This window comes from Carlito syrichta, unplaced genomic scaffold, assembly GCF_000164805.1.
Source record: "Carlito syrichta isolate Samal-C Ts95f unplaced genomic scaffold, Tarsius_syrichta-2.0.1 Scaffold89687, whole genome shotgun sequence".
In the NCBI taxonomy this organism is placed as follows: Eukaryota; Metazoa; Chordata; class Mammalia; order Primates; family Tarsiidae; genus Carlito; species Carlito syrichta.
Genome location: NW_007033783.1, coordinates 1,014,013 through 1,032,433, shown reverse-complemented (window position 1 = coordinate 1,032,433; position 18,421 = coordinate 1,014,013).

Below are 18,421 nucleotides of genomic sequence, written 5' to 3'. Positions count from 1 at the left end.
AAGAAGGTATCTAGGGCTTCTGGGCTCTCTTGTCTTAAGAGGAGTTTGTGAAGCACAGCTTAAAAAAGTATCTGAAGACAGCCCCACTCTACCTACTTGTAGATTAGAACATGCTTGGTATCTCTAAGATCACACACTCATGAGATTAGCGGAGATTCTCAGCTTTTCAATCCATTCTCTTGTAATACCTGAAGGAAATTACAAGTTTTTTGTTTTTTTTTTTTTTGAGTGGGAGTTTCACTCTGTCGCCCAGGATGGAGTCCAGCGGCATGCTCATGGCCTGTGCCACAGCCTTGACCTACTGGGTGCAGGTGATCCTTTCACCTCCGCATTCCAAGTAGCTGGAATCACAAGTGCACATCACCACACCTGGTTAAATTTTTGATTTATTGTAGAGATGAGGTCTCGCCAAGTTGCCCAGGCTGGTCTAGAACCCCTGAGCTCAGGCAATCATCTTGCTTCCACTTCCCCAAAGTGTTGGGATTATAGGTGTGAGCCACTGCACCCGGCTGGAAATGACAAGATCTTAGGAAAAAATTTGGTGGGTCTTGGAAGGTTGAACACTTGATTCTGAGATTTTGGCACCAGTGAGATTCTTGGGCCCCAATCACAGCAAGTAGGGCTGCCAACCTTCAAGGGCTCACAATAGACTGAGCACGAAGGGAGCTCAGGGAAAAACAGCAGTTGCTCACCATATGACTAAGTTTTATTTATATAAGTATAAAGTTATAATTATTTATATATTACTATATAATTTATATATAGAATATATATGAATATATTCTATTCAAGTAAATTATTTTTTATTCTAAAAAAAGTTTAAGTAGATATTTTACTGCCTCCTGTAGAGATAAAAGCAGGAAAGGGATGCAATAATTCTGTCCAGCAAACACTTACCATTCTTTTACTCTGTCCCTGAACTATTTAGGGAATTTGTCTTTAACCGTAAGAGGAGAAATTTCTTTTCTTTTTTCCCCTTCAATCTATTTGAATATTTTCAGGCAGTTTGAATTTTTAAAAATCTTGGCGCTCAATGTGGAAGCAGAGAGAAACGTCAAGCAATATGCACAGCTTAACTGGGGGCAAAACACAGTTATTTATTCTATGCCTGGAAATAGAAAAATAGGCATAGATCATCCTTTTTTTTTTAAAGTAAGAATTATTTTGTGATCAACATCCCCATTTGGAAACAAAATTTTTGGCGTTTTCAAAGGCAGGAATTGTGTAATAGGTGAAATAGCATTATGCTAATAAAAAGTGTTCAATATGTGGCTTTTGTGATGCTGTTTTTTACATACATGATGAAAGTGACCAAAGCAATCTGTCTTTTGTATAATCACCAAGAGAAGTCGGTCTGTCTATTCTAACTGGAATGTCTGAGAAATCTTAGAAGTTCAAAATAAGAATAATCAAATGACCAGGCTTGGTGGCTCAGCCTGTAATCCCGCACCTTTGGGAGGCTGAGGTGAGTGGATTGCATGAGCCCGTGGGTTCGAGACCCGCTTGGGCAGCGAGACCTCATCTCTACAATAAATCAAAAGATCAGCCGGGCATGATAGCGCGCGCCTGTAGTTCCAGCTACGTGGAAGGCTGAGGTGGAGGGATCGCCGGAGCCCAGCAGGTAGAGACTGCAGTGGCCGGAGGCGGCCACTGCACTCCAGTCTGGGCAACAGAGTGAGACTCCAACTCAAAAAAAAAAAAAACAAGAATAATCAAATTGTTTTAAGAAAATTAATAAACAAGTTATAGTAGGTAAATGAATGTATTAAAATAAATGCAGAGCAGTTCAAAATATTTAGAACAATATGATTTCCTTTTCTCTCTTCTTTCTCTCTCTCTCTCTCTCTCTTTCTCTCTCTCTCTCTTTCTCGGGCAGTGGGCTTTCAATTTCTAACTCCATTGGTGATGTGTGGAAGAGTGACTTTGCTCTCCTGATCATCACAGCTTCTCATGCATCAGAGGCAACAGCTGTTTTAACTGGCACATCACCACAACCATTCCTGACAGGAAGTGCATTAGGACAATGAATGTAATTGAAGCTGTAGAATTTAGGGAGGCAGCATACCATCAACTGCCTTGGAATGTGGCCAGAATATTACAGCTAACACTTCTTTCCAGAGAAAGCCACATGTCACTGCACAAAGTCATATCTTCATCTGAACTTTCTCTTCCCAGAAGTCCTCTGTCTCTCCTCATAATGACTTGCCACAGTTTAGGATTATTTTGCAAAATGCCCGGCATGATCCACCTATGCCAATTTTTTTAAATGTATGTGTTACCATTTTTAGTGTTTATTAAACCAGATTTATACAGAACACACAGGGAAACATAAATAGCAGATCAAATAGTTGTGTGGTGGCATGGTGGAAGAATTAGGTACTGTATTTTTATTTTACAAATTAAAATTCTAATACAGATCACTTGAGAACTGGGCGACTTACAATTTCACTCGAGTGATGTGCATTTATGGAGCAGGTGTTCTGCAAAGAACTGGAGCATGAAAGGAATGAAGCTGTCTTTCAACATTTTAATCTCAAGGGAAATCTTACAGAACCAGCAGCATAGATGGATACTGTGCCAACAGATGACAAGAGGCCTTGCTCCATTCTTTGGAAAATATGATGATAAGAAACAGATTTCAGCTGTTCCTTAAATTTTTCTTCTCCTGGACAACAAAGCTGCCAAGAAATGAGGATACACAGATTATGACACAAACATAGCCCCCTACACCTGCATCATATCCCAAGTCACAGCATTTGTTTGACTCAAGTGCAGGAGACCTACCCATGAAGAGAAATCATCTTCTCCTATGAAATATTGCATTCCACAGAGGAGTCAAACAAAACAAATGAGTACTTCTGTGACATTTTTTAGTAATCAGTGCAAAATGCCTTTTGTGTGTGTGTACAAACATTTTCTTTTCTTTTTTAAATTCATTCCTTTTTTTATTTTAAAGATGTGGGGTACAATTCAGGGTTAGGTACATAAGGGTTCATCATACAAGTGAAGTTTGAGCTTTCTATCGGTCCTCACTTCGCCTGGTTTGGGAACTCAGAATGCCTTTTAACATTAGTAATTAGAGGCCTACATAAATTCTAGTCTAGAAAGCAGGATCTTACTTTCAAATAAAACCATCAGCATAGCACAAAAAGACAACAATACAGCAAAGCTAAAAGAAATTAGTGGCAAAATTATGTTACTCTAATTTAAATGCATATTATTTTTCCGTTCTTGAGATACAAAACGAAACTTTGGCCTCCCCCAGCTTTTGCAGACACCAAGGCAATGGTATAAAGACAGGCCTACCATGTATCTTTTACATCAAGAACATAGCTCTTTTCCTTCTACTATGACAAATATTCTTTCATAAAAAATCAAGCAAAATCAGAAAATATATGTTAGGTTATTTTTTTAATATGACAAATTTGATGAAATGCCAAAGCTGAATGAATTGAATTACTATTTTTAGTGCTGCATGTTCAGTTGATGGACTAATGATGTCTTGATAAGTTGTAAAGTTAACAACCCTAATACATACATTATCATCCTTTCTATAAAATCTGTTTTCTTGCATTTATTTCAGCAAACTCATTAAATAGGTTTTTGAAATTGAGTTTTGGTTTTTTTTCCGAGTTGGAGTCTCATTCTGTCACCCAGACTGGAGTGCAGTGACCGCTCCCGGTCACCGCAGCCTCAACCTGCTGGGCTTCGGCGATCCTTCCACCTCAGCCTTCCAAGTAGCTGGAACTATAGGTGCCCACTACCACGCCCGGCTAATTTTTTGATTTATTGTAGAGATGAGGTCTCGCCAAGTTGCCCAGGTGAGTCTCGAACCCATGGGCTCAGGCAATTCACTCACCTCAGCCTCCCAAGGTGCAGGATTACAGGCTGAGCCACCGAGCCCGGCTTGAAATTGAGATTTTAACATATGTAACTTTTCTAATAACACAAATGATTCAAAAAACTAAATATGCAATTATATTCAAATTATGCACAATTTGAGTATATTTTCATCAATGAATTTATGTAAAATTAGGAACTTCTAAATAATTTTGTTTTTGAATAAAATTATATTTGTCCTAAAACAATCATTAAAAGGTAGAATTCAAATTATAATTAATAGATAGAAATACTTTAAATAAAAATTATTTAAGTATATCTTATTAATTTTATAGAAATAAGTGAATTTATAACTTTACCATTCAAGGTCCACATAGTTTCCAATGGGAAGAGCTAGTAACACACATTTTGTTACTAGACCTACAAATCCAAATGTAAAGAATGTCCTTCAGCTGCCTAATACAATAGGTGAGAATACTATGCTAAATTTGTGAGTATGGACAGAATCTCAAATATGGATCACATAAAGGAGAAACGGTCTGTCACAGTGGGTCGCACCTATAATCCCAGCACTTTGGGAGGTGGAGGCGAGAGGATTACCTGAGCTCAGGGGTTTGAGACCAGCTTGAGCAACATGGTGAGACCTTGTCTCTACAATAAATCAAAAAATCAGTCAGGCATTGTGTCACATGCCTATGGTTCCAGCTACTTGGAAGTCTGAGGCAAAAAGATCACCTGAGCCCAGCAAGTCAAGGCTGCAGTGGCCATGATTGTGCCACTGCACTCCAGCCTGGGTGACAGAGTGAGACTCTGACTCAAAAAATAAATGAAATAAAATAAAAATTATTTTATTTACAGAGAAATGTGCACTGGGACCTAAGTAGCACAACGTGGTTGAAGGTGCTGAAAAAGTAGTTACTGTGGAAGGCAAAACTACCCCAGCTGGTGGGTGACTTCATGAGAGAATTCTCTTACAGTCCAAAACACAGAGTCCAAAGATGTGTGATGAACTTGGGCTTGATTCCAGCAAGCATGGCTATCCAAGGAGATTCAATCTGCTGGGTGGGAATACAGCCAAAGAAGTCCATAGGCATCAGGCTATACTGGAAGTAAAGAGACGGATGGAACTGTGGTTGACGTGATATACAACAGAACCTCCTTGAGTAGCAGGAGGGTCCAGGTAACAGAACTCAGCCCCCATAGACAAGCCTGTCAAAGCTAGGTAGGATGTCAGGGCCTCAGCCAAATGGGCTTGGGTGTGGGGAAAAGCTCTATATCCAGATGGCTTTTGAAATAATGAGAGAAAACCAAAGCAGATGTCTGGATGTATACATAGATTCAGTCAACACAACCAGGGTGAGAGGAAAACAATGACTCAGTAAGCAAGTGAAAGGGGTGAAACAGGGCCCTTGGTCCTCTCAACATGATGAGGGTACAGCCGTATTTTTTGCCATGGTGAGAATTCTTTCTGGTTGGCATTGAGGTTGAGTCTATATGGCAAGAACATTACTGATTATAGGTGACTGGAACTCAGGAAGACATGGGTTGAATAATATTCAAATAGTGCCCTGAAAGGGCAAATGCTTTTTAAGTGCACATATGAGATTGTTGGGGAAATTATTTATTATTATTTTAATTCATTGGTTCAATATATTTATGAAGTTTAGTTTAACTTTTTATATGATGACACTTTGACCTGATATTTACAGAAAATTTTTGTATGAAAACATATTGCAAGTATTTGCTGGGTGTGGTAGCTTTGGGAGACCAAGACAGAGAATTGCTTGAGCTCAGAAGTTTGACACTTGCCTAGTCAATGTAGTGAGACCTTGTCTGTACAAAAAAATAAAAAAAAATTAGCCAAGCGTGGTGGTATGTGCCTGTAGTCTCAGTTACTTGGGATCATGAGGCGGAAGGATTACCTGAACCCAGAAGGTGGAGGCTGCAGTGACCCATGATCATGCCACTGCACTCCATTCTGGATGAAAGAATGAGACTCCGATTCAAAAAATAAAAATATAATAAATTATGCAAGTTTTTGTTATTGATTTCAAGCAGAAAAATATATAAAATCAATTTTGGAAAATATTTCTTGTACATCTTAGAATTGCTATTCCCTCTGAGTCAATATGGGGCCCTGTGACTCTGCAATTACTGTAATAGAGATCATTTGTTTGTTTGTTTGTTTGTTTTTGAGTCAGTTTCACTCTATCGTCTAGGCTGGAGTGCAGTGGCATGCTCACAGTCACCACAGCCTTGACTTGCTGGGCTCAGGTGATCCTTCTGCCTTAACCTTCCAACTAGCAGGAACTACAAGTGTGCACCGCCACACCTGGCTACTTTTTTGATTTATTGTAGAAACGAGGTCTTGCCATATTGCCCAGGCTGGTCTAGAACCCTTGAGCCCAGGCAATCCTCTTGCCTCTGCCTCCCAAAATACTGGGATTACAGGTGTGAGCCACTACACTAGGCTATAGATAATTTTTATGACAATGCTGAATGGCTGAAATTGTGTACTGCTTTTTAGTATCAAGTATAAAAATATCTCTATGATGAGACTAAGTTGATCCATGAATCAGCTCTGTTTGTGAAAATGCAAATTTCTGAATGCAAGATTCTAAAAAAAAAGACGAGATATATTATTTCAAGTCTAAAAAAGTATTCTAAAATTACTTCTACATTTTACAGTGGACTTTTAATGCTCTCAGTAGTACTGACATTGTATGGAATTTCAAAGAAAGAAAATTTTAGGTTTGGAACTTGGATTCAAGGTCTGGCAGGGATAATACAGGATTTACCTGTTTCTACTGGCTTTTAAAATTCCAAATCAACAACTTCACCTTTATATGACACAGAAGGCGTATAATCAAGGAGCCACATAGCCATGCAGACTTGAGGGCTCTGCACTTTAATAAGTGGTGATAAGTGAATCATAGGAAGTAGAAATCATTTTTGTTGACTCTCTCCTTTTTAAAAAATCCTATTTTTAATAATATTTTAGCTCCACTGTCTGATCTGAGTTAGGAAACGACCTCTCCTAGGAAATCACTTTGGTGGAAGAGTCTATTTTGCAGATAATCAGAAGACTACTTTGATTTTAACTGCAGTTTCATATCATTTCCTGACTGTATCCTTTAGAAAAGTGCCAACACAATCATCTTTTAAATACATACCCCTATTTTATTGAAATTATTCTCCCAACAGTCGGCTCATGGAAATAAGTACTGGCATTACAGAGATATGCTGTAGTGTATATTTAAAAAAATATTTTTAGTGGGGTAGCCTTAAAAAACATACACAAATACATATTAATACTTAATTCCAACGATATCTAACAACCTGGATAACAAAATGGCATAAGAAGGGGTGGTCTGCAAGTATTTACTAATGATCATTTAAAAGTGATTTTTCTAGTGTCACTTTTTTCTTATTGTACTAAAAAACATATACTATGAAATCTACCTTCTTAGCAAAACCCTAAGCATACAGTACAGTACTGTTAGCTATACATACATTGTTATACAGCAGGTCTCTAGAAGCTTTTCCTCTTGCATAACTGAAACTCTACATTCACTGACGGCACTTCTCCTCCCCCCAGGCCCTGGCAACCACTTCCAGTTGCTACTTTTAATGAATGACCCTTTATTTATTAAAACAGAATTTTAGAATTCTTCAAAAGTACCCATTCACATTATTAAGAACTTTTTTCTAAATAATTGTTTCCAGAATCTTTGCAGCTCTCAAGGGATGAATAGACCATTTTTACTTCTTTGTTGTCTAGTTTTACTGTTATAAAACATAATTTTTAAGAGGCAATTTTAATAAGATGAAGAGATAGGAAATGTAATTGGTACATTGTTTAATCTCGGCATCTGACCTCAAGGTAAAAGGCTAATTTTTTTCTGTCTGCAAAATAGTTTGATAGGGTATTCTTCAATTTCTATCTGTGCATAATAGCATAATCTCCTGCAAGGCTCTCAGTAAAGTTTGGGAGATAAAACTTCTAACAGTGGTAGTTCATTCCCTGCCTGAATCTTAGCTTCTTTTGTTCTCTACAGAAATTTACTGCCACTAGTGTGTCTATCTTTTATATTCCAAATTCTTTATATCCTGCAAACATCTAGTTGCTTTCTGGACTTTGCCTTCTTTTTGTTTATGAAAAATCTAAACATGTGATGTTTTATGGTCCACAGGTCTACCTCCTTCCATTCCATTATCTCATAGAAATCCACCAGAGCAAAGAAGAGGACACTTGAAATTTTCCCAAATCTTTTCCTTTGCCACACTAAAAAGGACTTAAAGAAGGGAGAGCTAGTGTATCAAATCTAAAACAAATCCCATTCTGAAAATGGTTCTCAATAGTGTTAATAAGATGGACAGTTTATAAGATTTAAAATAAACTAAAAAGCTTTTGGAACAGACAGGGTTCAGAATCCTGGATCATTATTTGCTAGTTTGTACAATCTAGAGCTAGTTACATAATATCTTTGACCCTCAATTTTGTTGTGTGAGAAAAACATAATAATATCAATCCAATGGTCAAACTGTTGTGAGAATTAAGTGTTATAACATATTTAAGACACCTACCATGGTGCCTGTGCAGAGTAGGTGCTCAAGAACTATAAACACTTTCCCTTTTCTGTTCCTACTGCAGAATCCTGATTTGTTTTGACAGTGGGTAGGAGAGACAGCAAGGGAAGTGGGGGAGGAGATTAGAAAAGACATTACATTCAATCAAAGTATGGAAATAAATGTGGACAGCCATGGTGCTTAGTTTTCAGTAGTACAATTTGGGCAAAGATATTGGCTTTTGTACCCAGAGCCAGGTTAAAGGTTGGGTCAGTGGGACAGTTGCCCAGAGCTCTGATCTATTTGGGATACCAAATTACCACTGGAAAATGCTAGAAACATGTGCATATGTGGCTCCTTTTACAAGTGGAAAATGAGCCTGGCATGGTGGCTCATACCTATAATCCTAGCACTTTGGGAGGCTGAAGCAAGAGATTTGAGGCCAGAAGTTTGAGGCTGCAGTGAGCTATGATGCTACCATTGCATCCCAATCTGGGTGACAGTGATATCCTGTTTCTCAAACAAACAAACAAATAAATAAATAAGATTAACTAAACATGGTAGCACATGCCTGTAGTCCCAGCTATCTGGGAGGCTGAGGTGGAAGGATTGCTTGAGCCCAAGAGTTCAGGGCTGCAGTGGATTATGATCATGCAGCTGGACTCCAGCCTAGGCAACAGAGCAAGACTTACTAAATAGATAAATACATAAATGGCAACATGTTAAAATGATTGATCCTTTGAATTGCAACTGCAAGTCTGGCCACTCTGGGTGAGATTCAACCTATCTCCACTAGCTGTTTTTATGGTATGCTCCTATAAGTAGGTGACATGGTGCGACCACTGGCTGGGCCACCAACCCAGAGACCTGTGGTTGCTGTCAGCTGAAATGGTAAAACTTACAGAACATATGATATATGTTCTTTGCCAAGAAGCAGTGATTTATATCTAAAGTCTAAACACTCTAATATTTTTCCAAGGATGCTGTCTGTTTCTGAAACATCACAGAAGTACAACCAAAGATGGAACAGAAACTTCAGAAAAATGAGGAGTGTTTTGCTGTCACGAATATATGAGAGAGAGGAAGACAGAAAGAAAGAGGAGAAAAAAATGTAAATTCTAGCAGCCTAACTATATCCATTAAAATCATTTATCTTTTGGGAATGTTAGTGACTAGTGCTACCTGTGTGACAATATAGATATGAGTAGTAATTCCAGGTAGGTTAAAATGTCATGTTACTTTTAATGCCTATAATACATTTCTCATTTTAAATATAAAGCTAAATAGATATGGAACAAATACTTTAAGAGTATTGGTTATAAGGGTTTATATCAACATATCTTTTTTTTTTTTTAAATAGGCTGAAGTGCAGTGGCACGCAGCCTTTTCTTGCTGGCTCAGGCGAGCCTTCTGCCTCAGCCTTCCAAGTAGCTGGAACTTCAGGCATGCACTACCATGTCTGACTAATTTTTTGAGTTATTGTGGAAGATGAGGTCTCACCATGTTGCCCAGGCTGGTCTTGAATCCATGGGCTCAGGCAATCCTCTCACCTTAGCCTCCCAAAGTGCTGGGATTACAGGTGTGAGTCACTATGTCTGGCTTATACCCACATATCTTAATTCTGTTCTTCCAGCTTTACTAAACAGGCCATAGATGTTCATTCTACTTTTCATACAGAGACACTCAGGGAATAGACCTAATCATATTCATATGCCCGAATATTTACATATAAATAATTATCTACCTACATATAAATATACTTAGATATAAATAAATTAAGAAGAGGTGAAAGAAAACAAAAGCCAAATGATAGCAACTTATAATAGCAAATGTAAATAAAATTTAAAATGCTGTAATTAAATAGAGGTAAGAACAACTTTGAAAAGAAGAACATAATTATAGGAATTGTGCTACCCAACTCCACCACTTACAAAGTTGTAGTAATTAAGACAGTTTGATATTGACTTTAAAAATAGTCAAAATAACCAATGGATAAAATACACGTAGGTCCAGAAATTGACCTACATATATATAAGTCAATTAACAAACGTACAAAGGCAATTCAGTGCAGAAAATAGATTTTTAACAAATTGTGCCGGAACAATTGACTATCCAAGGACAGAAAAAGAAAAAGAACTTTGAGCTACATTTTACTCCACCTTTCAAAACTAAGTCAAAATGAATCATAGACCTATCGCTAAAACCCAAAACTGCAAAGCATGTTGGATCAAACAAACATTTCTTAGATATAACACCAAAAATATGTTTAAAAAGTGATAAACTGAACCAATCAAATAAACTGCATTTTGAAAGATGTTGGTAAGAGAATGAAAAGACAAGTTACAGGTTAAGAGAAAATGTTTACAAATTACACACATAACAAAGAATTTATATGTAGAATAAAGGACTCTTAAAACTGAATATTAAGAAAACAATACAATTTTTTAAATGGGCAGAAAAGCCAGAGAAATTTGAAGCAGAAGAAGGACTCCATGCACAACAGCTAATTTTCAAACGAAGGGGTCCTGTGAGAAGGTATGTCAGCAACTTCTAAATGCTGAAAAACAAGGAAATGGAGACATCCATTCTACAACTGCAAGGAACTAAATTTTGGCCACAGCCCGGATGGCTTGAAAGTGAATTTTTCTCCAGATCTTTCAGATAAGAGCCCACTGTGTAACTTTTTGATTCTCATATAGTGAGACCTTGAGCTGAAAACCCCACTGAGCCATACTAAATTTCTGACTATAGAGCAGTAAGTTAGTAAATTTGTGTTACTGGAAGCAGGTAACAACAACAGAAAAAAGAGGAGGAGCAAATGATTTGAACAGATACATCACGAAAGAAGATAGAGGACAAGGAAAGATGCTCAATTTTTTAGAGCAAATTAAGGCTATAGTGAGATACTACTACATATCTACTAGAATGTCTAAAATTAAAAGAGTGATCTGTCAAGTGCTGGCAATGATATAGAGTAAATGGTGTTCTTAAAGACTGCTTGTGAGAATGTAAAATGGATAACCACATGGGAAAACAGTTTGACGGTTTTTTAAAACATTAAACACTGTTGATCAAATGACCCAGTCATCCCACTCCTAGGTATTTACCCAAAGGATATGAAAGCATCTGTTTATACAAAGATTTCCATGAATGTCCACAGCAGCTTTGTTTAGCCAAAAATGGGAAACAACTCAAATATTAACCGACAGATACATGGATAAAGTAATTGTGGCATAGATAGACAATGGACTATTAGTCAGAAATAAATAGAAATGACCTATTAATATACACAAAACATACAGGACTCACACAATAATTATGGGGAGTAAAAGAATCCAAACTGAAAAAAGTAATGGAGAATGTAGGATTATTTTTATTTACATAAAATTATCAAAAATGCAAATTCATTTATATTGACAAAAAGCAGACCAGTAGTTGCCTGTGTCATATGTTTGTAATATAAATCAAAGGAGACAGTTGGCCAAAATTATCACTGGCAATGGATCATAACCTTGAAGCCTAATACTGGCATGTGATGAACTCTAGGGAGCAGGTTGCAGGGGGAAGAGCGCTTTGGACACATTTCCCACTGGTGTTCAGCTTGGAACTGATGAATTCAATGTCTTCTTCATCATTTATTCACTTCAATCCAAGGGCTGACTCCGCAAAGCTGACTGCCAAAAGAAAATAAATGTTTTAGCTTCAAATCTATCAGTAAGGGGAATCTATTTTACTAGTTTGTTTATCTCAGGTCAGATTTTCACAACATCTATGAAGGTGACTTTGTTGCTTTGTGCGTTAAGTTCTAAATGCTTTTGGAGGAGCAAAAGATGCAAAAATGAAAGAACAGATCAGAAAGGACAAAAAAAGATGAAAGACAAACAATTGGAAAGAAAAAGCAAGGTGGTGGATGTCCATACGTAAGGTATAACTATGTAATTCACCTATAATTACTAAATAATGTAATAGTATTACAAATTACAAGATGTTTAATCTCTTTAATGGATAACTATTAATTATTGCAAAAGTTTTAAATGCATTGACTTTCTGTCATTTATTATTAGATTAATAGGTCAGACTGCAAATAGACTCTAGTCATTTCATAGGAATAATACATAGATTAAACAGGAATTATGAGATGCAAATTTGTAATAGTGGTGTTTTTTAACATAATAACATTTACTTGTATAAATCCTTTGTTTGGTTTTCCAAATTGTAATTTACATTAATATTGCCATTATTGTGTTGGTGTTTGGGTTATGTTATTTATCCTGTTTTTCTAATGGATCGAGTGGATTTTGTTAGAAGAAAGGTATGTGCATGATTTAATATATTTATTACTACAAACGTGTGTGTGTGTGTATTTTATGGGGGAGAGTTTCTATTATAGATTAAAATGCAATCTTTGCAGGTTTCTATACAACATTGGGGAAAATAAGGCAAAAGTGGAAAGCAAAAGAAGACTTAATGGTATTTTTTTCAAAATGATCTGAGAGAAAGTAGAAGAGGAAGAGTATGAATTTAATCAATGCATCTTGGCTATAGCCAGAAATTTCCTCTCCTGAAGTAGATCTTAAGTGGGATGTGGCCTTTTGAATAGAAGAATGAGCAACAAGACTGCACTTAGTGGTGGTTAAAACACAGACTTTTGGAATTAAAAGATGTAAGTTCAAAAATTAGCTACCACTTACAGGTTGTAAGACTATGAGCAATTTACTAAACCTCTCTAAATCTCCATTTTCTTATCTGTAAACTATGGATAGTAATGGCACCACCTCTCTGGGCTCTTGTGAGAGCTAATGAGATATTAAATATAAGCTCAGTACAATGCGTAATACCTACAAAGTACTGAATAGCTATTTTGTATATAAAAGTAGATCATGGGTGGGAGCAGAGAAGGTCAGAGCAAATGATTCAGGGCTAAAGCTTTGACCAGTGGGAGGATGCTGGCAACTAACTGGCTCTTACATGAAATCCACTGTAAGGCACAGGTGGTATCTATCAGTTGACATCTAAGCTGTTCTGTCCAAAATATTAGCCACTAGCCACATGTCACTAAATTTAAATGAATTAAAGTTAAACACAATTAAAAATTCAGTTATCCATCACACTAGCTACACAATAGAAAAGCAACACAATACAGGCCAATATAAAACCATCTTTGCAGAAAGTTCTGCTGGACAACGCCGGCTTAAAACGTTTGTTTGGGCTGAGTATTAAGGCAAAATTCTTGAATAGCCAGTTGATTTAACATGTCCACGTCAAAACTAATTTGCCTTCTACTCTTTGATTTGTCTTTAATTTTATAGAATCTTAGGCTTATCAACACTCTATCACCCAAGATTCTGTGCAATTTTTCAAGCTGTTAGAATATTTTTGATCACTGTTTATATCAGAGTGTGTGAATGCATTCAGAGAGATTTTATAAAGGAGACTGTCCTTGCTTTTCTTGATTGAGTTCCTGAATTCTATCATTAGGCTCAACATTTCTGCAATTATCTGTATCTGGTTATTAACATGTTATTTCTACACTCCTCCTTCCCTTCTTCTCCCTTATACCCACATCCTCTGAATTGGAAGCTGGGGCAACTGCGATTCTGAAAGTGATCATTATTTTGGTAGCAGTTATTTCTTTTTTTTTTTTTTTTTTTTAGTTGGAGTCTCACTCTGTCGCCCAGACTGGAGTGCAGTGGCATGCTCTCGGCCACCACAGCCTCGACCTGCTGGGCGCTGGCGATCCTTCCGCCTCAGCCTTCCAAGTAGCTGAAACTACAGGTGCGCGTTACCACGCCCGGCTGATTTTTTGATTTATTGCAGAGATGAGGTCTCGCCAAGTTGCCCAGGCAGGTCTCGAACCCGCGGGCTCAGGCAATCCACTCACCTCAGCCTCCCCAAGCGAGGGATTACAGGCTGAGCCACCGAGCCTGGCTGCAGCTGGTTCTTAACAGCCTCAGTTTTGTGACGGCGGTGGCAGGATCTGATCCCATAACTGCATTGTCCTAATTATATTCCTAATGGATCACACGTCTTGGGATAAAGTGATGTGATACATTGTAGTATCTGAAGGGCAGCACTTTCAGAAACATCTCCATGTAGCATATGTAGCCAATGCACTTACTGTCATTAGTTACCCAAGAGGCCCATGTGCCTCTTTCCCTCTTTCCACTCCCTGACCCACATTTCATCCAAGCTCTGCTGTTTTTCTCCTGCGGGGTTATTTCCTGAGCAAAGCCCAGAGCTTATGAGTCCCCCAGCAGAGAGCTCTGTTTTGACCTCCCTAAACAGGCAGTTTCACCTGCTGGGCTAGTGTTTTTCTGTTTCCTAGTCAATCTGTTAAGATTTTAGCAGGAGATTCTTGGATACCTTTTCAGAAAACATATGGAAGACTGTAATTATTTTGGCCCAGTACAATTTTAGCAATGAGAGAGTAAGGAAGAGGTGCAAATCTACTGGTCATAAATAACCAAGTCTGTGGGCATTTTAAAAAGCATTCTGTGCAGCGAGAGAATTGACGTGCCACATTTCACCCCTTGGCACACTTTCCAAATGAATTGTTCAAAGAGAAGCTATATTAGGACAAATAGAAATGACGACCACGACCAGATGTGGATTTTTAGTTAATATTTATGCAACACCCAAGGGGAAGATAGTATTGCACAATAAACTAAAAACGTCTCAGGCAAATAAGGAAATCTTTACCCCAAGGAACTGGCACTGCAAAGGTATGAATTATACAACAAAGGCCTGGGAATGCAGAACAAACGCAGGGTAGGTCGGGGTGACTATAAAAAGGAATTCATTGAGGAAGTGGTGAGGTAGCAGATGTGTGGAACTTACTTCGGGAAAATAAGGGCTTAGCACATTTTTGGCCAGTATTGTGTCTAAGGTGGAAAACTCAAGCCAAACAACCTAATTTTCTTCATCTGTGGAGGGCAACGGTAGCTTTAAATAGCACACATATATTCAGAACTGAGGAGGTAGCCTCACATTGAATAAGTATACCTTAATACACTAGAACGCTATGTCCTCCGATTTTAAGTGATTTCCAAGGAGAGTGATGACATCTTTAATCTGATTCCCCCCCCAAAGTTGTTTGAGGAAGGTAGAAAATGCAGGAATTGGCTGCTTCTCAGCTCTTGGAGAGCAATCTGAAAGAGATCATGGCTTAATGCACTGGAAGGATATTGAGACCCAAGTTCAATTCTAATAGATAAATTTGTTAAAAGCAACTGAATTTCTCAAACACAGCTGGATTTTCAGCCTTTGCTTTACCAGGAAAGGCAAGATGTGCCTCTTTACAGCACATCTCCCTGTCTCCTAACCTTCCAATACAGAGGAGTTGGGGCGTGGGAGAGGACAAAAGGAAGAGATGGAGGATTGTAGAAATATTTATTTAAAACTATTACTTTGAAAATGGAGACAGCTCTGGAAAAGACTTAAAAGCTTTTAGCACGTTGAACTCCAAACCTCTCTCATATTTTTATGCCTCCGGGTCCTCTTAATTATTGAAGAGAGCTATCCATGTACCACAGGCCTTCCTGTGGAGTTGATGCACTTTCAAGAATTTTGAACCTAAGATCTCCTTCTCTTCTTGGTTACTTCTTCACCATCTGTAGCATTGACAACAAGTCAGTTTCTTCCCTCATGATAAACATTTGTGAATTTTCAGTTGTTATATAGTTTCTCCTAAGCACATTTATTTGTTCACTTGTCAGCTTTTTTTTAAAGTTTATTTTACATGTCCAGATGTTACAGATTCTGGGTAATATGTGGAAAATAAGACTGACAGCATCCCTGCCCTCATGGAGTTTGCATTCAGTGGTGATTATGGATACTAGTACATACTAGGAAGAAACTAATACAATGTAATGGGATAGAGATTGATGGGGCAGAAGCTACTTTATTTCTGAAGTGATGGACCTGAGCTAAGACCTGGATGGTGAGAAAGGGCTGGAGAAGGTCCAGGGAGAAAGCAATCCATGCAGCAGAAGAAAAAGTGGGGAGTTCCTGAGAAGAAGGATGTATGGGTTGTGCATATATGAGCACAGTGTGAAGGGTAGAGGGAGAGGGCCAAATAAAATCCTGGCTGGCCATGGTAAGACTCAGAATTTTATTTGTTGTACAACAGGATGTCACTGAACATGTTAAAAGTAGGGAATGTGCAAGTTTTAGTTAATAAGTAAAAGTGGAAGTTGGAGAGCATAAAATAATAGCTAACACTTCGTGCTTTTCAGGACCTGTCTAGGTGCTATACACATGTTAACTACTTTAATGCTTTAATAAGATGAGAAAAGTGAGACATGAAGAGGTCGAGTGACCGGCCAAAGGTTGCCCGAATAATAAGTAGCAGAGTGTGGACTCAAATTCAGGCATCTGATTGAAGGATGTAAGATGGAGTCAATATAACCAATGAGCAGCCATTTTAACACTGCCTGGTTCTGTTTTTCTAGCAGTTCACTTAAACTTGCCCTCTAATCACTAATCAAGGACAGAACTGGTTTCTCAGAGGTAGCTCCTGATAATTGTTTTACAACCCCCTCCCCAGTGTTTTGTAAACACGTTAACCTAATCAGCCCTTCATGACTTTCTTGATACAGACCCTACCATCCTGTGTTTACCTGTCCCCTTCATGATGATGTGAAATAGACCACCACACAATCACCTTAACGACCTGCCCCACACTAAAGGGAAGGATTAAAAGCATTCAACTTCAAGCAGTCATTTGCCATTATTTTGTCAAGCATTGGCCAGGCCATATGTTTTTTGAGCTATGACCTGCCATATTCTCTTTGGCTCCCTCCCCTACCTCGCGGAGGTGAATCTCTCCTCTCTCTCTCTTAGTTACTTTCGAAATAAACTACATTTTCCAATCTAATGTCTGCAATTCTTTGCATTTTTCACGTGGCACCGGATCACAAACCAGTTACTCCCCATGGGGTCTGACCTAACATTTTGGAGGCACCGCTGGAATTTTTACACTGATTCTACAGTATATTCACCACTGCACCTGTGTCTGTACGAACTGCACAGATCTCCTTGTGAAATCAGGAAAAGATGTAGTTTTGTTTTGCAGCAGCTCAAACCATGACATTTGCTTTCAGGTCGCTGCCAAACTTCCTGGGGCTCAACTTCTTGCCGGTTTGGAGAGCCGGCTGGTTTTAGGCGCTGCTCTCGGTGTCTTCTACGCCTTGTGGTGACTGTGCAGCAGGGGGCGCTGCAGCCGTGTTCATCGCGGTCAAGGGAGCCACTCGCCCAGCCGGAGAGGGGACCAGCCAGGAGGAGGTGTGGCGGGCAGCCTCGGTCCTCTTCGGTCTTGCAACTTTAGTACCCAGAACTTGTTCTGTACGGCCCTTCTTCGACACCATATTTCAACACTTTGGAGGCCTTCCAGCCAGTCCCGCATCCGGGAGGAGAGGGCATTCGCTTCCCGCCTTCCCAGGATTAAGGAAAATGCCCCCCCCCCCCCCAGAAACCACTAAAAGCCTCCCTGGGTAGTGGCTGTGTGTGTGTGTCTTTCCTCTTTTTGGATGCTCTCGTTTTAACCTTACTGAAGGAACATTTATCTCCCTTCTCGTCAGTGGGGCCAACCGTAGGCTAAGAGCTGAAATCTCTCCTTCCTAAGATGCCCCCTTCTCCCATTTCGGCTCACGCCCCCCGTGCGCGTGTGAGATCTCCAGTCGGCTTGTGGCAAACAGTCGCCAAACCTGTCCTTCCTCTCCCGGCAGTCAGAAGCCTCTCCCGCTGACCAGACTCACGCCTGGCCGCTCCTGGCACGCAAAGCGCGGGTCTGAGACCGGCGGTGCCAGGCGCCGCCCGGCCGCCGCGGGAGCGAGCGACCCCCTCCTCCTCGCCTCGGTCTGCAGCTTCCCCTCCCGGGGCGCACGCTAGCGGCTCCTTCGGGCTGCCTTCCAGCGGTCGCCCTTGGGTCCCGGGCTTTCCAGCGTGAAATCGAAGGTGAAAGACACAAGGGGAGGGCGGGAGGCGGGTAGGAGGAGCCTCCAGCCCGGGGAGG